This window comes from Lathamus discolor, chromosome 2 (genome assembly GCF_037157495.1).
Source record: "Lathamus discolor isolate bLatDis1 chromosome 2, bLatDis1.hap1, whole genome shotgun sequence".
NCBI classification, from domain to species: domain Eukaryota; kingdom Metazoa; phylum Chordata; class Aves; order Psittaciformes; family Psittacidae; genus Lathamus; species Lathamus discolor.
Window position 1 is genome coordinate 120931827 of NC_088885.1, and position 26867 is coordinate 120958693.

Sequence of the window (26867 nt, forward strand, 5' to 3'; positions counted from 1 at the left end):
CCGCTTCCTACCGCGGGCACCTCTGGCAGCACACGGGCCCCCGCTGTTTCTCGCGAAAAGCGTGATTTCGGGTGGCTTCATTTCCTAGGCTGCAGGTGCGCCGTGGGACACCGGTTGGAGGTGCCCCCGCCCGCTGTCTGCCAGGGCTGCTCGGAATGATGGCTCGACAGGCCGGGAAGGAGCTTTCAGTCGGAAATCACTGTTTGCAATAACTGCTACTTAATTCCTGAGATTTGCGGTTCTGAGCATCCCTTGGTTTTTTTCATACTTGTTAGGTAACTTTGGGGCCCTCGGCTCCCTTGTGCTTCAGGAAGGTGAATTCCTTTCATTCAGTAAACTGAAGCATAGCCTAGCCATTTCCTCAACCAAGTGATGTGCTAAAGGCCCACGTGTCTTAATTTATACTTTCTCTTTGCTTCCCAGCTGGTCTGGGGGAGTGTGAAACTGCATGTCTGTGACCAGGATGGACGTCTGAGGTGGAAATCAGCAGTCTGATTTTTTTTTCCTCTTCTCCAACTCCCTCTAGTAGTTTTGAGTAAGTTACATCAGAAACAAACAGAAAGCATGTTTTGGATTAATGATGTGTTCTTTTACTTCAGCAATACTCTTGTTTCTTGATATACAGGTTATAGAAACAGACCTTGTTAGTGGCTCTGGGGATAGCTAATTACTAGGGATCGTGCAGTATAACACTTTTCTTGGGATCTTCTGGCTTATTTGGGTTGTGTTTTTTTTTTAGGTGATCACAAATGTGTAAACTAGGAAAGACCAAAATTAAGATTGGCCTTGCAAACTCAAGTTGCAGTATCATTTTCTCTATTTACATTTTAAACATGAGTACATAGCAAGTGTCCCTCAGGGTCACACTCTGAAGTGTCTGCAGGGGCTGAAAATGAAAGGACTGTAGAAAGAGAAGGCATACATTTTGAAATGGGATTTAGAAGAGTTTGATTTTACTCTTAGTTTTAGTGGGATTTAATTTTACAGGCTAGTAGACAACAACTAGATTGCTTCCCATTCTTCTTATGGTTTAAGGGTTTTTTTTCTCTATGCAGTTGCTTCTCTGGCAGAAAGGGGGTTTGAAAAGATACACTGGTCAGCTTTTCGTACAGTAAGGGTAAGAAGCTATTCAGCAACACAGGGTTGGTGTTGGACAACGAGTAAACTTGTGTCTGTAATGAGCAATGAATGCAAGATTAAATTAAAAAATGCTGGGCAAAGTAGTCAGCAGCACTGCTGCCTGCTGCTATCAGTCACAGTTTATGTGTGTTCAGTAAACAGGAATTTAAACTACTGGTGGAGGAGGAAACCCAGGAGAAGGAAGAAAACCTGCAACTTTCTGAACTGGTTTCCTACTTAATGGAAAGAAAGTGAAGTATTAGGATTTTTGTCCCACTGAGGTTTGCAAAGACCTTACAGAGGCATAGAAAAATTGTGCATTTATTACTTGCTGATAACATTTCTGTGCCTGCAGTGAATGTAAAGAGTAAATACTAACAGTAATGTAGACCATGAAGAGGACAGTGAGCAGAGGGCTCTTTATTTCAGTGATACTGTATATACCATCTGTGCCAGCTTTCAGAATAAACAGTGTTTGTTACTGAATGCAGTCACATAACCAATAGACAATATGGTGGCATTCCTTTTCTCCATAGCAATCTTGTTCTGTAATTACCAATATAATTTTTAAAGGACTCATTCTGGCACCTGACATGCTGTTTTTCCAAGATCCCTAAGTCAGGTTTCTCATATTTATCAAGGGTGCTGTTGATTTTAGCTGGGCTCCAAAGCACAGCAGAAATCTTTGCAAAGTGCTCCTGGCATATGGCATAAAAGGAGTTTAGGCTAGGGGTTTTTTATGGCTTCAACATGTAAGATGGGTATGCAGAGGCCATAATATAGGCACAGAATGAAATAAACTTAAAAAAAAAAAAAAAGAAAAATTTGTCTGCTTATTCTTTGCAAAAGGAGCTGCATGACATGAGGAGTAAAATAAAAATGTAATGGAAATGTTCCTTTTGAAAATATAATACTATTCTTTTGGACATTTTAATCAATTATGGGTCCAATAATTTGATAGGTTTGGAAAATTAGAGTTTTGCTTGAATCAAGCTAAGTTTTAAGACATATTTGGGTTTTTGACAGGAAAATTATATCCATCTGTAATATTGAAATGATCCTTGGTTGAGTGAAGAAAAAAGTGCTCCAACCTAGACTGAAGCTGAGGATGCAAATCTGATCTTACATATATCCCTGTTGGATCTGAGTCAGCTTTATATGAAGGCAGCCCTGACCTTGAGGGCCCAAACAACAGGCTGATTTGATGAAAGTAATATGTCCCTTTGACTTCCCACAGAAAGAATTGCTGTGGAAGGTCTTGCAGAACTTCTCAAAATAGGTTGCAGTGTGCTGGGAGTGAAATGCATGGCTTTGTTAGGTTCATGTAGCAGAGGCTGTGCATGACAGAGAGGCAATGTGTTGGTGCAGTCTGATTCCTCCCCTGAACTTACCAGAAGTGATGCTCGTGCTGTTCAGCACAACTTATCATAGAATACTTTGGGTTGGAGGGGATCTTCAAAGGTCATTAGCCCAAGTCCTCTGCAATGAGCAGGGACATACTCAGTTAGATCAGGTTGCCCAGAACCACATCCAGCCTGGTCTCCATTCATGAGATGAATGGTGGTGACTTTGGCAGAAGGGTTGTACTTTGAGTTTGGGAGATTGACAAATGAAGGGGTCACTAGCTGGCAGTGAAAAAGCATAAACAGAGATGTTCTGAGTACTGGGTGGGGATCTCTGGGGAACACAATGGGGAAGGCTCTGTAGGTACTGGTAACCTCTGACCACAGTCAGGGGAGTCAGCAGTGGAGAGGAGAGAGCCAGAGCCATACACAAAACCCCTGTTTGTGCTATGGCTGTGTGGGGAGCATGCCAGAGTACAGAGAGTTTGGTGTGTGACTTGTAGAGTCTGTGGCAAGTATGTATAAGTTAGTGCTTGTCCAGACTCACAATTTTTTGTTGACAGTACATTACACCACAGCTGCTTTGCCAGCATCAGCGCTGATTCATGGAAAAGCAGCTAATGCCTGCATCTTCCATAGCTCCAGCCATGCTAGCAGGTTAACAGGGGCTGGTGGCAGTATCAGGTGCTTTGTTGCTTGTTGTTTCTCTGTGACTCCTGCTTTACCCTGATGGTTCATGGAGCCACTCATGGGCAGTCTCCCTGAGTGTTTGCTTTTTGTGTCTGCAGCTGCAGTATGCTGGAAAAGACGGGGAGTCCCTCAGGGTCATAGCAGAGTTTGATCTGCAGCACATGGAAAAGATCTGCTGTGTCTGAGAGGCCAGGAAAGAGCAGATGGCTGTTGCGTGGGACCAGAGTACCTGAGGGGAACCTGTTATGCAAGTGCCAGCACCAGCTGCAGCCATTTGCTTGCCAGTGCTGGGAAGGTAGTCCATGAGGTAGCCTGTAGTTCCTTTCTTTTCTCCCTGTATTTCCTGTTCTTGCCTGGTAGTTTTGCTTGTAACACCACCTTACCCAGTCTTTCTTGAATCAGCAGTCCCAGTTATAGCTAGATCTTTCTTATATGCTGTATCCTGGCTGGCTCTGCAGAGCTGAGAGTCTAGGGTGGGTTGTGCTGAGACTGGTGAGGCTGCACCTCGAATACTGGGTTCGGTTCTGCACCCCTCACTACAAGAGAGACACTGAGGTGCTGGAATGGGTCAGAAGGGCAGCGAAGCTGGTGAAGGGTCTGGAGCACAAGTCTGATGAGGAGCAGCTGAAGGAAGTGGGGCTGTTTAGTCTGGAGAACAGAAGGCTCAGAGGAGACCTTATCACTCTTTACAACTGCCTGAAAGGAGGTTGGAGTGAGGTGGGGGTTGGTCCATTCTCCCAAGTAACAAGCGATAGGACAAGAGGTAACAGCCTCAAGCTGCACCAGGGAAGGTTTAGGTTGGATATCAGGAAAAATTTCTTCACAGATGGAGTGTTCAGGCATTGGAACAGGCTGCTCAGGAAAGTGGTGGAATTGCCATCCCTGGAAGTGTTCAAAAACCATGTAGATAAGGCCCTTAGTGACATGGCTTAGTGGCATACTTGGCAGTCCTGGAGTAACAGTTGGACTTGATGATCTTAAAGATCTTTTCCAACCTAGTTGATTCTATGAAAATGTCAGCTAGTAGGTCCCATGCCGAAGCTTATGCGGAACAGGTTAAATGGGACAGTTGTTGCTAAAAGCGTGGGACCAGCTGCAGGATTGGTCTGAAGCACGGTGAAGACAACAGGCCTGAGCACTGCTGAAGGGGAGGCATCCTGGTTGTTTTGTTAGATCTCTCTGTTGGTTAAATGCCTATGCCTGGCTGCATCCCGAGAAGAGAACTACTATGTTAGGAAAGGTCCTAGAGAGTGAATTTCCTATCTGGTCTTGATCCTGGATCTGTCTTGAGGTCCTGTAGGAACTGAAGAATCCCTAGGTTCCTGTAGCTCAGCTTTTCTCAAAGGTTTGCTCCTAATTGCAGTGCGCTCCTTGGCTATTGATATTCCCTGTTTCTTAGGGGGGAAGAAATGGATCCAAATCCAAAACTGGGAAGAGCCCATAATCTGCAGTGCATGTGGGAATTATGTCTGTATTCCTCACCAGGAAAGGATCCAGCTCCTGAAGCTTGCAGCAAGTCACTGCCAAAACTAGAGCTGTCACACGCATTCATGGTCCTCTGGTATGTGCTGTTCAGAGCCTGCCCTCTGCGTTGCTCCAGGTCCACTTAGTGCTGATACTGAGATGTTCAGTCATCAGTGATGCAGCAAAGCTCCTCACAGTCTGATTGCCAGGGAGAGATTGCTTTGCCCTCCTGGCTGTTCACTCCCATGAGCATCTCACTGCACAGAGCTGCATTCAGGGGATGCTGCTTATGGCAAGTCTGGCTCTCTGCTAGGGCTTGGTTCTGGCTTAGTGGCAATGCCAAGTACTAGATACAATAACTGATTCAGGGAAAAGCATACAGGAAGGCAGAAAAGCCTTGTCCAAGAGGAGGCAGTCAAGGTGAAAGACAAATGTAAAGTGGCAGGAAGAATGAGCATGGTTCGAGCCTCTGTTTGACAGAGAGCAGCTGCAGCCAGGTGCCATGAGCTCAGGAGTCAAGGAGTGGGAAGGGAATGGGAAGAGGCCTGAAAGGACCTGTGGGTGGTCTGGGGAATTCTGGTGTAGGCACCTACTACTTGATCTGATACAAAGCTGTTTTGCCAGAATGTTTGGAACAAATTTTAACAGGCATGGTATTTATAAATTAGATCAGTACTCATCCGACTGCAAAAGCTCTTAACATTTGCTTTCCAGACCTGTTGCCATCTTATCGGTACAGTCAAACCTGGGTGAGGATAATGCGAAAGAGTAGAATTTTACTACCTTGTTGAGTCACAAATTTGTTAATAAGCCAGTTACGTAGAGAGCTTAACAGTGATTCTGCAGATAAATTATTATATCTCCAGAGAAATAAAAAAGTCTTAAGAAGTCAAGTGTAGAAATATCTTCTGAATAAGTAAGCAATTAAGAAGTTTAGAAGGGAAAAGGCTGAATTTGTGTGGAACCCTTAGAGGATTAGAAGAGCAAGCTTGTCTGTAAAAGTTTATGTGATATGTAAAAAAAAGGCTCTGTAGATATAGCCTAAGCTGTATGGTATGCAGAAGACTGTAACCACAGGAAACATGAGGAGAGATTTTTCTTTTAAATACTTGATCTTGGTGCAAAAAGCTTAAGTACTCTTAACTGTTTTGGGTTTGGATCCTGTACAGAGAAATCCTTTTGTTTGAATTGTAAACAGCCTGAGAATTAAATGTGATTTCACTGGTAACTGAACTCCAAGGCTCTGGAGAATCTGAACCACAGCACACTGGCATTTCAGCTTAGGAAATATCCAGCACTCAGCACAGGTGAAGTGCATTGAAGCTGTACAGAGCAACCTGGGAGAATGTTACAAAAATCAGGCAAAACAGAAAGATCTGCTGGTCACAGTAAGGAAACTGCTGTGGCAATTATGGAAGAGTGGGGAAGACACTGAACTGCAGGAATATTGAGGAAGTTTGTGGCAGCTGTTGAACACAACCTACATTTTGATCAAATAAATTACTTAGCTTGGTGTGGAGTAAAGTTTAGGCATCCAAGGTAAGGAGATTATATTAAATGACCCGATAGTCATTTCTGGTCTTAAATGCAAAATCAAGTCTGTAAAGTGAGTAAAAATGCTATCAAAATAGAACAGCATTTACATATGAATTGGAAATATCCGTTACCATGAAATACCCATTCAATTTATAAAGGAATAGATGACTATTTAAGTACAAGGCTGTAAAATAACCCATTTCACAGCTTTGTGGAGAGTCCTTTAAAAGCCTGTTATATATCGCCTGTGAGGTTTAATTGCTGATGGATTCTAACAGGCTCTTCCAGAAAGGGTTGTGGTGGTAAAATCTTCTGGGCTAGCCAGAACTTCATTTGAACACCATGCTGGTTTATAGAGGCACCTCTCAGAGCTGTCATGTTTATTCACAGATTTCCTGTCCATCCAAAACAACATAGCATATTCTCTTGCTTCCAACACTGCAGAAAGCTTCAGAAATTACACTGAATGATATCAGTCACTCAGTAGTTCAGTGGCAGTCACAGCTGAAGGGGGGTTTTGCTCCTCAGCTTCCACCCACTACTGCTCATTTCTGGTCCCACACTCTTCTTCCCTCAGTTATACCAGCGCAGATACTCACGGAAGGTAGGCTGAGAAAGTTGGGGTTGTTCAGCCTGGAGAAGAGAAGGCTGCGTGGAGACCTCAGAGCAGCTTTCCAGTACCTGAAGGGGGCTTATAGGGATGCTGGGGAGGGACTCTTCGTCAGGGACTATAGTGACAGGACAAGAGGTAATGGGTTAAAACTTAAACAGGGGAAGTTTAGATTGGAGATAAGGAGGAAATTCTTTCCTGTTAGGTTGGTGAGGCACTGGAATGGGTTGCCCAGGGAGGTTGTCAGTGCTCCATCCTGGTGGTGTTCAAGGCCAGGTTGGATGACGCCTTGGGTGGGATGGTTTAGTGTGAGGTGTCCCTGCCCATGGCAGGGGGGTTGGAACTAGATGATCTTGAGGTCCTTTCCAACCCTAACTATTCTATGATTCTATGACAGTGAACTGAGCCAGAGTTAAAGCAGTTTTTTGTCCCAGAGTGGTGCTGCCCACCTGAGTTCTTTTAACTTGAGTCAAGCCCAAACCTGTCTGCTTTCCCCACAATAAGCTGTACATGGACATGGAGATCAATTTTACACTGCTCTTTTGGATGGCAGAATTGATTTTTTTCCCAGTTGAAGTTGCTGTGTCCTGAGGAATTGCATGTTGTGAAGTGGACTGCAAGTGAGGGTCAAGAATGCTTTAAGACTCTGAAGCATTGTCTCTTAAGTCTTATGTTGTGAAACTGCCTGGTGTGCTTCCTATTGCAGCTCCAACATAGTTTTGTGAAAGAGTGCAAATACCCTTAATAAAAACGCCTGTGCTCTTTGAACATCTGAAGATGGTTACCTCAAAAGGAAGTAATAAAACCCAGGTCTTTCCACAGTTAATCCCTTTGAATAAGGCAGTCTTGAAGTCTAGGCTAGTTTCAGCACTCTTGGCCTCAGCCCTCAAAATTAACATCTGGCTTCAGGATACTCATGCTACTCAGTTGCTCCTCACCAACTGCAAAGCGAGTGCCTATATGTATACATATATATACATGTATGTATAAAATGATATAATATTGTTATATGCATTCTTAGTCAAAAGCTGAGGACAAATGTCTGTCCCATATACATCAGTTAAAATTAATTTCTTAAATAATGTACAGTTCAGAGGGTCCACTAATGCAAGATCTAACAATGTTGCATGAGGCCATATGCAGGGATAACGCTTAATACACCATCTACTACTTCTAAGGTTTATTTTTTTTATTCTGTAGACTGTTCTTAACTGAGTAATAAAGTTGATAGTCTTGGCTTTAATGAGAAGGTCATTATGTGTAGGAATGTTAAGCCTGCACAAAATCGCTTTGCTTGGCTGCTGTATACGAGTCTGGGCGCACCTTGAATTTCTCTGTGCTAGAGACAATAGACAGCTAGCTGGAACTGAGATTTGATGAAAAATACACACTACATTTCCTTTGGCTCCTTTGAATATCTCATAGTTTCTATCTTTACACTGCTGGTGCTACTCTGCCAATTGGAAAGTGGCATCTGAGTGCTTGCGAACAAAACTTTATGTGAGAAGATCTTGATTTTAAGAAAGGATTGCCTTCCCATTCAAAAAGTGGATAAAACAATATTATTTAATTATCTTTCTTGTGTTCTGTGAAAATTAATGAGAGTATTTCTGAGATTATTTGGGGGAGCTGATACTTCTACAGGTACTAGCCTGACAAATATTTGAGATACTTTTGTTTTCACTTTCATGTAAGCAACAATGGCTTAAATGGCTATTATTATATTATTATAATTATTATATTATTATTATCATTATTATATTATTATAATGGCTATTATATCAAACTGATCCAATGATTTATAGTTTGTGTACAGATGTTTCTATTTTATCGGTAACATTTCCAAGTCTGCCCCCATTATACAGAACTTTTATTCTAAATATTGAGAGCCTGAATTCCACTTCTCTAATGGTCTGGTATCACTCTCAAATTAGGCGTATTAGATTAGCACAGATATCAGCTCTGCTTTCCGGGTCTTCACGCATTAATTGAGATTGGTTTGAGTTGGAGCAAGTGCTGGCTCACCGCATAAGGCAATTTAGGCACAAGGAAGATTCAGGCAGGGTGAGGACTGCCAGTGTGAATTGTGTGGTGCAGCAAACAGAAGTCCCCATTCAGAAATTACTCTAGGGATGTCTGAGAAGGAGCAAGAGAGGAACTGGCATGATTGCTTCACTGACTAGCTTACTCTTTCTTAAGACGACTACTGAAGTAGGCTGGAGGTCGAGCTCGTATGCTGGCTAATGCCAGGAGAAACAGAAAGGAAGATCTGTTTGCAGCCAGAAGCTGGTGCTTGTGTACCACATACTTTTCAAAGGGGAAATGCCAGTGTTTCATTTTTAACTTGCCAAGAGCAATAAGACTGGTGGCTACTGGCTGGTCTTTGCTCATCATAAAGATTTCTTTAGCATGTGTGATATTTCTGGGTTTACTTGCTCATTTGAACACATGAAGTCAATTCTTTTGTAAAAATTGCACAGGGGGTTAGTGAATACTTTGCAGTAGCAAAGATCTCTGTTCTGAGTCCATGTAGTTTGCAGTACTCCTTCACGTGGGATGGCCCCAGATCTTCTATAGTAGCCAGGATTTCCAGTGCAAATGAACAACCATTATAGCAATTGTGAACTGGAAATGCTGTAGGTCTAGGTATCCAGCAGCTCAGTAGCCACAGCTGTTAACGTGGGTTTGGATTTTACACTGTTTCCATGGACAGCTGACGGAGCTTTGGGTGGAAATATTTGACTGCCAACAAATGGATGTCTTTGACTCTCTTTGCAGTTCCATATCAGAAATACCTGTCTATGTTCCCTGCAGAAGGCCTGATTACACAACGTCTCCATATCTCTGTAAGTGTCCATGGGTTTTGATGTGATGATGATTATGACAGAGATCCAGTTAATGGTTAAAGAAGAGGCTCTAAAGTTTCCATTTTGCTCTTCTCTGTATTCCAGTGGGTTTCATACTCATTACGAAGAGTTGCAAGGGTATGTTTACAAAGGAAGAAGTGAGATTAAGTGATCCTGAGCTTAATCATGTTATAATTCTCTTCTTGAAACTCATGGTAATTAGTTGCTTTTGGTGTTACCCTTCAGCCACACCTGAATCTCATTACTTATCTTTTAACTCCCCTAATCAAGACCGCACTGATTTGCCTTGTTGTTAATAATATTAATAATTCTAGTTTTAGACCTGTGTCAGAAATATTTATGTTTATCTCTGACTATTTTTCTAATATGATCCTGATTAGAATCCTTAATTTGCAGAATATGTTTATTAAATCATAAAGCTTTATGACTTTAATTAGGAAAATTAGGAGATTACAGGTGAGATTTAAAGACTACCCAGGAAGGCATAACTGAAAGAATAATTGCTGGTTTGTGCTTTTAAGACTTTTCTAGGTGTAAGACTGGGCAGATGAAAAGGAGCAGTGGGAAGAGAGGAGGCTGGTAACTGAAGGAAAAGAGTGTAAAGTAGCAGTGTGTGCTGTCCTCAAGTAGTTATGGGAACCTTTTGTCTGTATAGATATCATTAGAAGGTGTGACAAACATTTTGCTAAAACATTTCAGAAGGAGAGAGACTAATTTTCATGTGGCTGGTGCTGCTTTATTTTCCATATGTGTTTGCTGTGGTCAGTTAGTGCATACTTGGCAAGACGGTAACCAGCCAGATTCTTGCATTAACATCAGAGACATGTAGTGTTGTTGAAACTCGCACAAAAATATTAGGGTGTGTTATAAAATAAGTACAACCAAGTATGTGGGTCCAGACTCTAGAGGTATTTGGAAAATCTGAACAAGAGGAGATGGAGACAGTGCTGTTCATATATTGAAAGTGGATCGTAGACCATATTCCTGTTTGAGCATAAACCTATCAGCTTGGAATCAATATCTGGGGTTTTTTGCCTTTCTTGTGTACATGAGACTAACACCACTTACAGATACTGCTTACCTTTATCCTCATGATTTCTTTGGCAAATAGGGGCTGTAGAACTGGGCTGTCAATATATACCTTGGAGTATAACTTTGAATTTTTGGATACTGATGACAAAGAGATAGGGAAAACTTTTTTTAAAGCAGTACCCTGAAGACGAGCTTATCTAGCTGTGCCATTCAACTCTCACTTTCTTTTAATCCGAAACATTGACCTCTAGGAACAGACAGTTAAAATAGATCATTCTTCCATTTAACTCTAGCAGTGCCTTTCCACATGTTGAGAGATATGCTTAAAGGGATGAGCCAGCAGCGTCAGAAGGAGCTAGAGGCTTACGCTTGGTTTCTAATCTTTGCTTAAGCATAAAATGTGTGTGTATATGTGTATATATATGAATGCTGTCCTCCAAACAATTCAAGTAGTACTTTGTCTAGTGTGACTGCAGCCCTGCTGCTTACAAGTATAGTCTCCCACACAGTTTATTTCTCTTCCACTGTAGCCTAAGTAATATATCATTTCCAAAAACTTTTAATTTCTTGCAGATGCATTTTAAGACATTAGGCTGTATTTCATCAAGTTGCAGGTTACCTTGTTACATTGGTCCCTACTTTTAGGACATTAAAGCCCCCAGGTTGCAAATTTACCAGTCTGCCAAAGGGTTGTGTGGTACTGGTGCTGTATTTCTGGTTTAATGATTGCTTACCCTATCACAGGAACATAATTCAGACCTTTTCTGGGCTGATTGCTTCTGGAGCTGTCGCTTTGTAGTGCACAGAACTAAATAAATTGCTCTTCCATACCCCAAAAAGCAGTGGAATACAAGATTAAACTGGCATGTCAACATTGTATTAATTTTCCAGGGAGGAAACAGTGAATTTGCCTGAATCAGACTGTCTGTTGTTGCTAAGATACTGGCATATGAACAAAACTTCATGGTCAAAAAAGCCCAAATACAACACGTGAAAGAATTCAGCCCTAGGCACTCAATCTCTTCCCACAGTAGAAAGCTATCATCCGTCAACACAATCACCAGAGGGGTACATGCAGTCTTAACACGCACTTTAACATACCGGTGATGGAGCCAAACAGAGGTGAATTTGTCCAGAAAGTGCTTAAAGCAAATATCTATGTGTAAATTTGTCACACTACATTGCCTAAGCCAAAACTCGTTTAGCTGATACTTCAGGGGTTTCTATGTATGTATGTATGTATTACACAGACAATAACTGATACTTCCATTTGTTGTGTATTCAGACTTGTTCACAGGACAGGCAAGTGATATTGGAGCAAGTAAGAGTCCAAAGTGGTGATTGAAAAGCATTTAGCTTGTACCATTCAGAATTCTCCAAGCTTCTTAATAATTAAAAGGTTGTAGTTATTAGCCTACAAACAGCACAGTTCACCAAAAAGATTCAATAGTCTGTGAAGTGAGAAACCTTACAAAGCTGGCTCTTTGCAATACAAGCGGAGACGATAATGGATCTTGTTCAAGCAAACATATGATTAAATCTGGCAGTGCACATTAAACGTTTGATATGGGCAACAGTCAATACTAATGGAGTCTGCTAGTGGAAATACCCTCCAAAGCATTTGGTAAGTGAGGTGGATTGAAAACAGTGAAAACATGGGTACATTAACAATCCAGTACTGTGGTGAATGCTAAAACCCTTCACAAGCAGCAGAAGGATTAGCAAAAATAAAAGAATCACAGGCTGCAAATTAATGTAATCAGTAAAGACAGATGCTAAAATGACTGAAGAGGTAAACAATACTTTTTTGTTACCATAGTTCAGTAAATTTACTTCTTATGTAACATAACTGATTCTTCATTGTTAATGCTATAAGAGCTCTATTTGATTGGAAATGGAATTGCTGGAGAAATCCAGTCACAGAAATAAATCTGTGTTGAATAACTGGAGGTTAGACCAGAAAACAAACCTAAAGAAAAAGGGACCTGGGGCAATAAACTATTTATACGAGTGGTATCATTAAGCCTGCTTCAAACAGCACTGTGCGCTGAAGACACTGTGCTGAACTAGACTAAATTTAATACTGCTTCCAAGAAAGGGCAGAACTTCAAATACCTAAGTTCACTGTTCTGGAAAACTACCTGTCAGAGAAGTGGAACATGGTTTCTGCATTGGAGTGGTTCTGTTAATGATTGCTGGAACATCCCAGAGGTTCACACTTTTGAGGGCAGTCTTATGCTCTGCATGCGCTCGTTCCTTAAGGTCCTCCCTTTCCCGTTCCTCTGACACTTAAACTGCTGGAGGGGCAACCAGAGAATTACCCCATGCACAGACAAACTCTGCTGGCGGAAGCAGAAGCCTTCCCTTTTTTATTGCAGCTATGCCCATTAGCAGGTACAGGCATTTGGCAAGCCTTAAAGCATGCATGATATAGCGGTATAGCTGCTAACTGCAGAAATATGTATTTTAAATTATGTATGATAACAGCTGATCGGTTCACTTTCTAGCAAGGGTGAGATGTTTGTTTCTGGTGGTTGTGCCTACAGGATGCAAACCACCTTCTGCTGCCTGCCTGTCTTGGATTCACTGCACTGTTACAGACAGCTGCCACTTCACTGTTATTCCCCTGTTTGCCTAGGTTATGAGTTGCTTTAGTGGGACACAGCCAATTCTGTGGCTCAGTTGGTTCTTCACCTGTCTTACAGTAATGCACTATTTCAGTCTTACTTTATATGCTCTGTGTCTGAGAAATATCTCCACATGTGTATGTAGATATATATCTATATGTTATGAAACAATATGGTGACAAAACTCTAGTTTACAAATCCAGGATGTCATGTGGTGTTAACCAATACAGTGAATAATCAAAGAGCTCTAAACTGCAAATGTAGACTCCATGAGCTTAGAAAGTGTTCTGTGCTTTACAGAGCGAGTTCAAGTGTGACTGGATATTTCTGACTTTAAAAAAGTCTCCTCCTGCCAGGCACGTTTCACAGTCTGAAATCAGTCACTGGAGCTTTGTGATCATAACTGAGCTCTCTACATTTCCCATCTGACATAATCATACTTTGGATCCTGAGCCTTTCCAGGACAGCAGTATAGGGATGTTCAGATTGAATCTAGGATATTAATTCAGTAAAGACTGGATAGCAGTGTATAGTATCAGTGAGACATGCGATAAGCTATATCCATCAGGGAACATTATTTTCCCTGTTTTGTTATTGCTGATAATTCTCTTGGTGAGGTATCATTGAGACACAGATGTCTCTCTACATATCCTTTGTCATGGGCACCTTGCAAATTTAGCATCACTCTAGAATGTTACTTAGGTAATGTTGCCATCTGGACATTTTGGAAAGACTTACTCCTGAGGAAACAGGTCCTCCTTGTGGAAGCTAAGCTTAGCATCTTTGCTGGGGTGAAGGAGGCTCCTAGCTCAATAGCTGACATGTCCCAGAGCTGTAAATGCAAGCTGCAGAATCACACACATCTCAAACACACACTATGCTCAGTCCTTGGTTATGAATTTGTATGTTTTAGCGTTTTTATTTTTTAAGAATCTAATGGAATTATGTTATTCCAGGGTTGAAAGTCAAGCCTTAGCCCAGTCTCTTTTGAACAGACTTGTTCTGATGGCTTCCCTTGGGCTGGCTGTTCAGCAGTTTACCAATAAAGGAGAAAATTATACACATTAATGTCACCTGCATTTTAGTAGTATTTAAATCACACTTTGCATGCTGTTCAGCTCCTTGGAGCTGCTAGGTTTTTCCTGTTTTCAGAATAAATAAAAGGACGCATGAATAACAATTGTATTATGCACTTTTTAATGATTTTTGAAAATTATAATAAGCCTGTGTTCCAAGTTATCCTGGTAAAAATCTGGAACAATTTCTTCGGGGCTAATGAACTTAGTGAATACACAAAGTAAGTGACAACAGAATCTAACACAACAAGCTTAAAAAATATTGGAATAATTAATGACAATAAAAATGAATCAACTGTTACATTTCTTTCACAGTCACTAAAGCTGTATTTAAATCAACATTAGCTAAAGTTAAAAAAAATAACTCTGTTCTGGATGAGCAGTTGCATTGCTTTCAAGCTGCTTCACAGGGAGCCATTATATATGCATTTGTCTGAAAGCAACTTGTTTCCACATTCTACTTCCATCTTCCTCCTTAAATTGCATTAGTTAAAATTCTCCATAAAATTAAAATGTGTTGTGAAAGTGAGGACTAGCAGCGCTTGCTGGAATACATTTCATCCTCTATTTTACACTGCCTTGAACCTAGAATAATGATAGTAATTAAATTACTTCAGATTTATTCCACCTTCAGTCAGAATAGAATCTGAGTTTGGAAAGTGTGATTTTGATATCATGTAACTTTCTCATTCGTATTAAGTGATGCTGATGCGTCTCAGAGAGAGAAGACCAACTCAACAAGACTATCAGTGCTGTTGTGTTATGGAAAGTTATTTGTGCTAATATGCTTTTGAGATGTAGCAGTCTGTTGAAATGTTTTTTACTTCGAGACCTCCCCCAGATTGCCGAGATTCTTTGTGTGTGGTTCAGCCAAGTCTCTAATTTTTATCATTTCAAAGCAGCTGGGAAGCAGAGCACTGGGAGGAGGGTCCCACATGCCAAGAGGGAGTTGTTCAGCACAGGGCTTTGCCAGCACTGCCACTAAATGATAGCAGATGAAAATTGTAGTGGGAGAGCTGTGGAATGAGAAAAACACACAGCAGAAGAGCATAGTGGTGTCTGGGTAGATATTACAAAGGGGGATGGGAAGAGCTGGGCTGAAAGTTGCTGTTGGGTTGGGCTGCTTGAAAGCATCATAACTAATTGCAGCTATAAGGAGTATTTTTCTTTGCTCCCTTTCATACATCTCCCAAATTGCCTAGCACTGATTCCACAGGCCACCACTGCTTTGTAGAATGGAAGACTATTTCAGAGACAAATAGCACTTACTTGCTTTATCCTAAAGCCAAGCATTTTATGGATAGCAAGAGACAGTCAGGAGTGAGAGCTTCATATACTACAGAGGCATACACATTTTATAATGGGGAAGGATCTTGCACTCATTTTTCTAGGGAGCATAACTGTGACTTTTTAAAAAATGCAGTAATATACCTGCATTCACAACCTCACAGCCAGATTTCAAGGCACCTCAGGATGCAACTTATATTTTGGAGAGCTATATCAAATCCGTATACATTTTTGGCATTGAAACAGCTTGTGTGGGATTCATCTCACCTTTGTAATTCCCAGTAACGAGGCTCTATCCACAGTCAATGAAAGCAGAGTTAAACCTCTGGATTGTATTTGTCTGCTCATAAGAAAGTGAATTGTTCTTTCAAGCAACTAGTTTTTCTCTATTGACTGTACAAGCAATCCAAAGGACAAGCCAGCTCTTACATAACTAATGTCAAGAACTGATGAAATGTATTTTGCTCACATTATACCACATACCCAAGGGAAAATGTACCTACCTGCTGCCTCAATATCTTTTCTTCACATTATTATGCAAAAAGTATTAGAACTGTTTGTGAGGAATTCTGTATCAGCCAGAACTTTAAGGTAGAACTCACCACTCTTCTGTGAAGTCTTCACAGGCTGGGCTTTAGGACACAAAGTCTAGAGTAAAGACTGCTTGGTGAAGCATGCTAAGCAAAAAGATGTGAAAATATATTTGCCCTTCCTCAGTGTATTTTTGCAGGCTGGGTCCATTTCCTCCAGTTTTGATTTCTCTTTTCTACATCTCTAAAGAAAGAGCAAAGTAATTTGCTTTGAAGAAGAGCTGACATGCCTCCCCCTGCCCACTAGATGTGTCTGCTTGCTGGGCCCCCCACCCTGGGGTGCAGGAGGCAGGGCAGCAAACAAGCATCATTCTCATCCCAGATGAGGATAAGGGAATAAGATTTCTTGAGAGAGCTAGCACACATGCCTGAGAATATTTTCCTATCAGTTGCACTTACTCACATGCTATCCAGTAGATGCTTACTTGTGTCTAGTGGCTTGGCAGGTCTCATAGCTGTGAAAAATGTCACAAATATAGCTGGCTTCAGTATAGCATCTTTGTTCCTGACTTCAGCAGAGAAACCAAGGCTTCAAGGATCTTCCTCATAAAGTCCATCCAGATTAAAACCATAGCAGTCAGACAAAATGATGTAGGAAGCTTATTTATTTGACTTTTAGGAGCTTGATGTCTGATTACAGAGCATATGTAAATCTGTTGTACTCCATGGCCACTGAAATGTGATTACTTCTTTTACTACTTCCTTCTCAGATCAATATTTTTCTTGCTTGAAGATAGGAACAACCTGCACAGGTAAAGTTCATCATAGGGAATTAGTGAAACTGAGTCCGAGACTGCTATAAATGAATGGCGTCCTCATTATAGTTTGTGTTTAGATTTTCTGTCCTATTATAGGTGAAACCTCTATTTCCCTGCAGAGGGAGTTCATTGTGTGAAAACAGCTAGCTAATATTTAACAATTAAAAACCTGATTGAAAGTAAATAGAACTCTGAAGATCATAAACAAGTATTTGAGCATTTAACTGTTAATAAAATTCCTTTTCTGGGTAAGCATATGCTTATATCTGTATTAAATTGTGCCTGAGATCACAAATAACATCTTGCATTATACAGTTATTAATACATCATAGCATTTAATACACTTTCAGTAGTAAGTTAAAACTTCCTAATATGCATTACAGCTGATGAAACACCAATGCTAACATCTACATCATAAGTAAAAAAGTCCTTGCAGATAGCTGCCAGGCTCCCCAAGACATCATGACTGCATGCACACAGCTAGCTTGCCTTACTTTTCTCCTCTTTTTGTGTCTGGTGAGGGTTCTTTTTCTTAGCTGGACCCCAGAGTTTGGAAGGGAAGAAACTAGTTTTCATGAAGCAGAGGAAGTTTTATACCATGCTGTTCAGTAAGTATGGGTAGGTTGATCTTTATGTAGACCCTGCATTTCCCTTGTAAGTTTCTGATCTTGCTTATTGCCTTATCTCTGCACCTGGAACACATGCCAACAATCTCAAAGAATCACAGAATTAGAGTTGGAAGGGACCTCTGGAGATCCTGGAGGGTTTGATAGGGGAAAACCGGGAGACCCAGCTGCATACGTCGGGTCAAGCACAAACAGGAGCAAACAACAGCAATCTCAGTATAGTTAACAGCATATGAACTTGCAAATTAGAGATGGAGAAAGAGATATTTTGAGGGAATAAAAATTGATGGGAAAGCCCCATCCCTCAACCCACACAGTGTCTTGCTGAATGCAAAAATCATTATCAGTTTCCTCCAGGAAAAAACAAACCAAACCAAACCAGACCAAAACAGCAGGTTTAGACATATGTATATCTGGCTAGAAGCTTCTGAAAAATTTCCCCCAAAAGCTTGGTTGAAACCTGCCAAAAACTTTTCTAAGCACAAGAAAGACGTAAACAAACAAAATCCAGTTTTGAGTGAAGCAGATACTTGAAATGAAAGTGCTAATTGAATCCCAAATCTGATAAACATATTGATGGAAACTGTTCAAGTAAGGCTTCTGGCAAGAATAGGCTTAGGCGACCCACCAGGGTAGTAGCTTCTTCTTGAGCTGCATTGTCCCCAGCTGCACGGTAACACATGGCAAAGAGGAGGCATAAGGTCTGAAGGCTCTACAGGGTGAGAGTGAAAGTTCATTTGCAAAGTAGGAAGTATGGAGTCTTATTTCTTCTGTGCACCATGCAGCAGATTGACTTCCTCCTGGGGTAACAGGGCTAGCACAAGTCTCAGCTTTTAACCAGGAAATGTCAGAGGCCAGAGAGCTGCATCTTGCTTCTCAGTTTTAGGCAGCTACTTAATCACCATTTAATCATCTGAAGTGGCTGCCAAATTTCTTATAAGGAACTAAATTAGTGATTATTGAGAGAGTTTTTCTCCCTGGATATGAAAGCAACATGCATGACTAATTGCAAAGTAATAAAAACTGGAGAATGACACTAAACTTTACGAGAAAGCTAAAGAAAATCTTGTATTTTGGGGTTGGTGTTGTTTTGGTTTGGTTTGTTTTTTTTTCTGACACAGTAAATCCTGGGTAAACAAGCATAAAATAAGCTTATGTCATCCTGAATATAAAGATTTACTGCAGCAATATTGGTTATTGTGTGTTCACCAAGCTTTCCCATTTGCACTGCATTTTTGCAGAAGACCCCTGCACATGTTTGTTATCTGGGCAATGCTCAGAGCTGCAGGCTTGGAATCAGCCTGAGATAGAGCTCTTCTCCTCTGATGGATGGGCTCTTGCAAGTGTCTGCTTTCTGCATTGGTGTCCCACAAAATGTCAAGGGCAGGTTGCACAATAGCTTTGGTTTTGACTTTTAGCTAGTGCCTGGAGCCCAGCATGTGGGGATGTTACCTAGACTGTACAGGCCTATGTTTCTGGACTTGAGACAAAATGGAAACCCTGCTATAAAGGGAAATCAGAGCTGTTTTGGAGATGCAGAGATGAACAGCAATATTACTGCCACTTCTGCTGCTGTCTAGAACAGGATGTCTCAGGACCACCCATGATGACATCCAGACAACACCGAGGAAGAAGAAATCCTGGTTTGTTTGCAAAGAAGACTGAAGCTGATTTAATCATTGAAGCAGAAAACAGATGTGGAGAGGGAGGCTGGGAGCAGTTGGAACTGTAAATGGGAGAGGCAGTTCACAGACACTGTAATGCCATATCAGCATGGAACATTGTGGAGACATGGGGTTCAGTCCAAGGTGACTACAAAGTGTTTACTCAGTGATTTAGCAGGTTTTCAGTCCCGGTTTCACTCTTAATGGTACCTGTGTTAATTAGTTTAAAGCTAGCTTGGCTGTGTTAACAAAAGCTCCATCTGCAGAAGCAACTGCAATGTCAATCAACCTGGAACGGAGTTGGAGACCAGATAAGGCTGAGCCTGGCTGAGAAAATTGAGACTAAGAGAAGACTAAAAGGTAGGGCTAAGGATGGATGAGGTAAGAAATCTGGTGCAGAGGAGAACAGACTGAAACGGTGTGATTTAGGAAATGTGCTGTGCATTTACATAAATGTGCTATGCTGAGCAACAGGGAAAGCGCAAAACATGAATTAATTCCTCTGTCAGTGATCACAGTTCATGCAAGGCACTGAGTACACTTGTGCCCTGTGGAAAGAGCTTTGTATGGGCATGTAATAAGGGACAATGTCATAAAAAGTGCACAGAAAAAGGCTTCGGGAAGGCCGCACAAGGAATCTTAATCATAGCCTTTCTTGACTCTGAAGCAGAGTTGCCAACCACTCTGTCGTCGCAGGTTTTCCTGTGCATGAGATAAGATCCTGTAGATTGTCAAGTAAAAATACACCATATGCTTTTGGATGTAAGTGAAAAAATCTGGATTAGGGAGAATTTCTGCATCTTCCATAGCACAGCATGGGAAACAAGCTGTACAAGCTTTTGGTTTGTGTAACTTTTTCCTGGAAGAGTCACATATTGGTACTGGCTAGAGGCAGAATGTCAGAAAATGTAGTTTATTGAATGGGAATAATATAGGGGAATTTGCTTGCTGAATAAAATCCCTGTTGCTCTAGAAGTTGAATCTTTTTTCTCTAATCTTTTGTTTGCTTGTGAGGTTTTTTGAGGGGGTTGTGCTGCAGGGGTTTTTGGGGGGAGGTGTGAATTCTTTAACTTTTCACCTCCTAGAACATGTATGGTAGTAGACAAGATAGAATATGCCTTTCTCGTATTTTTTTTTTAAAGTAGTGAATGAAATCTGTTAATCAGTAGCCCACTGAGTTTGATAGATTTATCTTTATACTTTCATTGAGGTGCTAAGTGGAAGCTCCTTTCCTGATATTAACACAAATAATGCAGATTATCTACTCTCTGATAATCTATTAGCGATTACTACTATCTAATAATCTGTGTGAGAGTAAAAACTGATCTGATGTTACATGTAGCATCAGAAGTGTGAAAAGGTGTCACACTCAAATGAAAAATGAGACTGTTTGAACTCCTTGTAATAGCTTGTAGGGAAGTGTGGTATATATAATTAAAAATATGGATTTTGCCCCTATGTTCCTAAAACTTCCATGACAGGCAATTGTCATGTAAAAGTTCTGGCCTTTATCTCCATGTATGGTCTATGTGAAAGTTCAGCTAAATCCATTGACCTATGGAAGTCAATAGAACATGACAGTACAACTCATGATATCAAAACTCATTACTTTGTTAGTTTGCTTTCCAGTATTTTGTGAAAGACCCTCCTTACTGAACACCGGAAGACAGGTCTGAGCATAGGGCAAGACAACTCAAACAGCTGCACTGCACAGTTCCCCATTGCCACAAGAACCCATCATTTGTGAACTGCTTTTGCTCCAACTTAAAACTCTCTTGGCCTTCATCAGGCTATGCCAGTATTTCAGGCTGATCTAGATGCTGCCAGTTATCATGGAGAATGATGGTCCTAGCAAGACCAGCCTTCAGAATTCCCACACCCTGGAGACCAGGGGGAAAATCTGGAGCAAAGAAGATGTACCCTTGGTGGTAGAGGGTCAGGTTCGATCAGGTACAACAGGATCAGACTAAACGATGTTTTAGCCTCCGTATGAGAGACATGGACTTACTGTGGAATTGTGGGCCACTGGGCACATCACAGGTTTCCTGCACATCCCTGCTTGCCAGTCTTTCAACTTTTAGAATGCTATTCCGACCATATGAAATGTTCCTGTGATGTGCAAGGATGGCCCTAGATAGGAAACACGCACCTGTATCTGGGAGAAAATATGTGTCCAGAGAAAAATACTACTCCAAATTTTGTGGTCTTAACTTTCACTCACTGAAGCTCTGCTTCTTCAAAGGTAAGCATACACTCTGGTGAGGTCATAAGAATCCCAGTTGTTAGCTCTCTGACCTGCTTCCTTAATAAAGAAGCAAAAAGCCCCCCTTTTTTGTTCATATCTGTTGGCAATCCTAGCACTGGTTTGTATTAAATAAATCCCAGGTGTGCAGCGAGGGTTTTTTCCCAAGTAGCTTTAGACATTAAGATATTGACACTTCTTTAAAAATGTCATATTTCCCTTGGGATAATTTAGAAAGAGAAGACAAAGGAAAGTTAAAAAAAAAAAAAAAGCCGAAAGCATCTAGGCCCTGTGCAGAAGTGATATATCCTGGTGCCTTTGTGGTTTTTCTCTGCACTGCCCACTAGAGAGCAAAGCAGTCCAGGATGGCTCAGTGCGAAGGGACGAAATCAGACCGCGCTGCGTGTTGGCTCCTGCATGCAGCACAGTCCTGCCAGCTCAGCGTCTCTGCCCAAGGGATTGTGTTTTGACTCTAAACCTGGGTTGCCAGAAAGAGACAGTGGGGGGATGCTGCTGCTCAGTTTTTGGAACTGACAACGTGATACCTACCCTGGAGCTGCCTCTCAAGCCATGCACAGGGGCCCTGTGAGTCTGGGTAAACCTGCAGTTCTCTCAGGTCATCACACGTGTTTAGAAGGGACCAAAGCAATCCAGCAATATTGCCATCACTGCCAGCAAGAGTTCTCACTTCTGTACTATGAGAAATTACTTTTACATTGTATTTCCCACAAAAAGGGAACAAAATAACATCTGTTCCTGCCTTTACGATCCCATCAGTCCTTTCTGAGCCTGTTAGTGTAGGACCAGTGGGCAGCTGAGCTGTGCTCCTGGGCAACCAGGGCTGCAATGGAGCCCCAGGGCCATCATAGTAGGGGTGAAGTGTGGAAAGGTGAGGTGAGAAGAGCCTGTGCCCTGCTGCTCTTGCCAGTGGATTACATTTGGACAGGACCGAGATGGATGAAAAAAGGATATCGTGGGGCATCTGCCCACCGGGTGCCAGGGCCAAGCATTTCTGCTGCTCCCACACTCCAGAGCATCCCTGCATCACCCTAAGACCCACCCTCTGCAAAAGAGTAAAAGTCTCTCAGAGGTCACCTCGGGTGTGAGGGCGGCACTGAATTCTGTGCTGCTGGTCCTCCATCTTGCACAGGTGAGCAGCTGGTGCAAGAGGCTTCCACCCTGGCAGGAGGCTTTGCTGCCTGTTTCATCAGCCCCAGGAGCACATGCCCACCAGCTGGCAGAGGCAAGAGCTGGCTCCATGGCCCATGGAGAGCATTGACGAGTTCAGTTCTTCAGTGCTGGATCACCTTTTACAAATTATTTGTCAGCATCCTTCAAAACAAGGGTTTCAGGATTGATTTTAGCCATGGTTTTGTTGTTTCTGTAGCTTTAAAAAACAAGAGTTGAAACAACATTTCTTGTCCAGGTCATCAAACATATACTTGTTGATAATATTTGGTACTCTGACTGAACCGATCGCTTCTACCTTCCTTGTGGTTGTGTCCATAGCTTGGATCAATCAAAGTTTTTTCTGTAAAATAAATCCATACAGCTGTTCCAGAGGATATACACCAAACTGATGTAGGATTTTTTTCTAATATGTTGAACTCTGCAGATGTGTGGACCTTGAAACCTCATCTCTTCTGTGGGATCTTGGAACATGTTGAATTGCTTTTCTGATTAGCAATGAGTGTAAACATTTGCTTGCACATGGAAGAGCTTCTATAGTCTGGCTGACCGGTTAAAGACAACAGAAATATGGAACTCCATGTGACAAGGAGGAGAAAATGCTGTTAATCATTCTCTGAGAAGCAGAACTTTGCAGCCTAGGCTTTTGTGCTTCAGGACTGTACTTAAATTGCATTTCAGATTTGCTCATCATTTTAGCATTGTAAGAAGGAGCAGGTTCTTTCTGTATACATGATAATTTACATTTAATAAACATGAAATTGTAGTACACTTATGATAATTTTTCCAGACTAATGAAAATTGAATATGAAAATATGCCTGCTAAAATAAGTCTAAGCTCTTACTGCAATAAAACCCAGTAATTGTTTCAATTGCATACATTTCTAGCTACAGCAGTTGCGGAGTTGCTGACTACCATACTCTGACATCCAAACCACAACAGACTTACCTTGAAAACTTCATATAGATGTAATATTTTTAATATGGCACCCCTTTAAAATAGTAACTGTTCAATAATAGGTTCCTAAATTAGAGCATGACAACAGAAACATGTTCCTGCTTGGCAAGCTTAATAAATAAACTACTAATGAATTAATATTTGTTGCCATTTCTGTCTCTTTTCCTCCTCACTCTACCCTCCTCACTCTACCCTCTGTACAGGGTAGAGTACCTTTCAGGATCCCACATTGTTTATGCGAGATACTTCTGTCTGAGAGATCACTGTATGCGTTGTCCAGTTTGCAGCTAACAGTACAACTGCAAACCTCCAGGAAATTCTCTTCCTTCAGGAAATTACTGCATGAACATCACTAGACCAGGATCTGGTCCAGGTCCAGATTGTGGTGTTGGTCCTGGATTCTGTCTTCCAGCAGTTTCTCTGTGAGATCATTTTCCCTGAAGCTTTACCAGGGCTGCAGGACTGGGTGCATAGCCACAAAATGAGAATGAACAAGTGTGCAGAGGATCATGGCTACTCCCTCCCTAATGTACAGGGAGCACACTCTGTGTTAGTGCTAATGAAGGAGTAATGGCCCCTGTAACCCTGCCCATAAAACTTTTATTTATAAAGTTTTGTAAATAGGTACTTGCAAGATATGCTGCAAACCTCCTCAGACTCCCTGCAGTGATTAGCCCTGAAATGAAGAACATATAGAGAGCCGTCTTGTCAAACAAGCATTTGAGTTACCAGCTGAATTTAACCTCAGTACATAGCTCCTTGAGCTGCAGTGCAGCTCTTTTGCCCACTTATTCCCACACAGACTCGTGCACCGTTCTTCCTGTAATCCATATCCCCATCCCAGGAACTACTTTTTGCCTGCCACATACTTTTACCTATAATGCCCTTCTGCAGGAGAAGATGGAGAGGGTTATTAACATGGTGCCAACTAAAGGTGAAATGTTTTCATTAAGAGATTTTTCTCCTTGGAAAGGGTGTTAATAATATTTCAGGATATTAACAAAAATTCGACTGTATGATAAAAAGGAAATTTCAGGCTTGCCTCTACCCTGCAAAAAGTGAGCAGCAACCTATAAGCAGGAGCATGGTCTTGACCATGGCTGGGCCATGACTGCTGGGCTATCAGGGGTGTGATGCAGCCCTGGCATCTTCTTGGTGGAGGCAAGGCAAGGGGAGAAGAGGAAAAGCACCCATCACTTGCTGCTCTTTCTGACTGATTTCGTCTTTGAGGCACCTGCCCACCGGCTGCCTTGGCAAGCCTGTGACAGTTCAGCTTGTTACAATACCTTTCTCCAGAGGGAAAATAAACACCCTTTTCTCTGCTTTCCTGATCTTTCCCTCCATCAAACCCTCACCCATTTCTCTCATGCTTTCGCATGCCAGAATCCCAGTAGTCACTGCACTGCTCTCCTCCTAAGCTCTCTTGAAATCTAATTTCTTCTGTGATGTCTGCAAAGCAATCGGCATTGATGGGCTGCTCCTGCTGATTTGTGGGGTACTAAAGCACAGTCCTCTTGGTTTGCAGCTCTGTAAGCAACTGAGTTTTCAGTTTCATACCTTAGCTTATAAGAGATTAAAGAAAGTGAAGTTAACAAAACCCAAGGCTTTGAAAGTGCTCTCACCACAGCTAGAACAAAACACATTTCTGTCTAAAGAAGGGGTTTTAGGTCATTTAAGGGATAAGAAGGGTTTGTGTTTCCTAAAATTATCTTGGTGTCTAAGAAAAAGAAATTTTAAACAAAGTATTTCAGAATGAAATAGAAGGAATAATTCAAAATGTCAAACAAACATTGTATCTTGTTTTGAAGTTCTGTTTCAGTTCTTGGGAAGCCAAGCCAATCCGATAAATTCAAAATCAAAGTGTACTAAATCGGTATTTCCATACACTTTTCAGTGTGAAAAAGTGCTCTCTGGAAAGTTTGAGTCAGCTTGGAGTTCATTGGTGCATTTTCTGTTATCTATCATTTATCTCCTGTTTCCATTGTTATCTCTTTGAAGCAGAGCCCTGTATGCATGGTTAGATAGCAGCTAGAAAGATGGGCTATTGTTCTCTCACTGTGGCTTATGTGCCTACCTAAAAGAAACAAAAGGCCGAGATTTCCAACCCAGTGAGGTTAGAAATGCCTGCCTATTTCAGGTCCTAATTTTTACTCTGGGTTGAGTTTAGTTTGCTGAATTGCTACAGTTCCCCATACTGAATTTCTCCTCACTCGCAGCACCCCCCATGTGAGAGGCAGCAGTTCTTCCTCCTGCCCATGTCACTGCATGAGTTTCTGAGCATCTCCAGAGAAAGATCATGTCACAAGAGTTTTGCACCTATGCCACCAGGGGAAGCAAGAAGCCAAGAAACACACCAGAGTACAAACAGCATGGATTAGCACTTTCGCAAGGTTTGTCCAAAGGTACTAAAATAGGTAGTACTAATCCCAATTTACTGCTTATTACAGTAACATTGTTTTCCTTTGTATATTCAAATTCACTCCTACATCCTCTTGTTTGTCTGATTATTCTGATCCTGTATGTCTCCTTGCCCATCTGGAGGTGGATTGCCTGAGTCCCGGTTATCCATCACTTTCTGCAGTCATTTGCAATGATGATATATGCCCCTGGGCTTTGCACAGTTTATAACGGTACAAACGTGGTAGACAAGGGCGGATTGCATTTCACGTCTGTTGTCCAGATGTCTTGCAGTTCTCATTGCCTCTTCTCAGAGACTAAGGTCAGATCTGATAAAGACATCCATAGCTTTGCTTGTAGTGCTGGTGAGGAAACCCTGCCTCATTTGTCACACATAAACTTCCCTGTCTAATTTCCATGGGCACGGTGCAGCAGCAGTGAGTGTCCTTTACTTAGTGGTGGCAAAGGGCTGTTACTCACATAGGGTGATAAAGCTGTACGTGCCTGGGACCTTGGAAGGGCTGCTCACAAATTCTGTGCATGTAATAAAGTACATGTATCATCAAGCACAAGTATCAGGTTTTCATAGCTTGTGGCTTAGTGCATACCTCTGCCCATACGTCTTGTGTAGAAAGCCTGACTAAAGATAAACAACCTCAGAATATGCTTAGTGCTGCAGAAAAAGCCCAGGGAGGCACACTATTAACGCTGTGTCTGTACCTTCCAGTTTTATCATTAGGGAAAACGTTTCCAGTGGGAGACAAAGTGGGGAAAAGCTGAATTGTTGCATTTA

At 41.6% G+C, this 26867-nt stretch overlaps 2 long non-coding RNA genes across 2 annotated transcripts; one reads left to right on the forward strand and one right to left on the reverse strand.

Annotated features, from left to right (window-relative positions):
• Window positions 1–2: 2 nt before the first annotated feature.
• On the forward strand, window positions 3–9608 carry LOC136008690 (uncharacterized). The gene is made up of 3 exons (XR_010610196.1): window positions 3–275; window positions 424–535; window positions 9541–9608. It is a non-coding gene; the product is annotated as an uncharacterized LOC136008690 (long non-coding RNA).
• A 6786-nt stretch (window positions 9609–16394) lies between these two features.
• Window positions 16395–18381, reverse strand: LOC136008691 (uncharacterized). The gene is made up of 3 exons (XR_010610197.1): window positions 18254–18381; window positions 16667–16985; window positions 16395–16425 (listed from the first exon to the last, which is right to left on the reverse strand). It is a non-coding gene; the product is annotated as an uncharacterized LOC136008691 (long non-coding RNA).
• Window positions 18382–26867: the final 8486 nt, after the last annotated feature.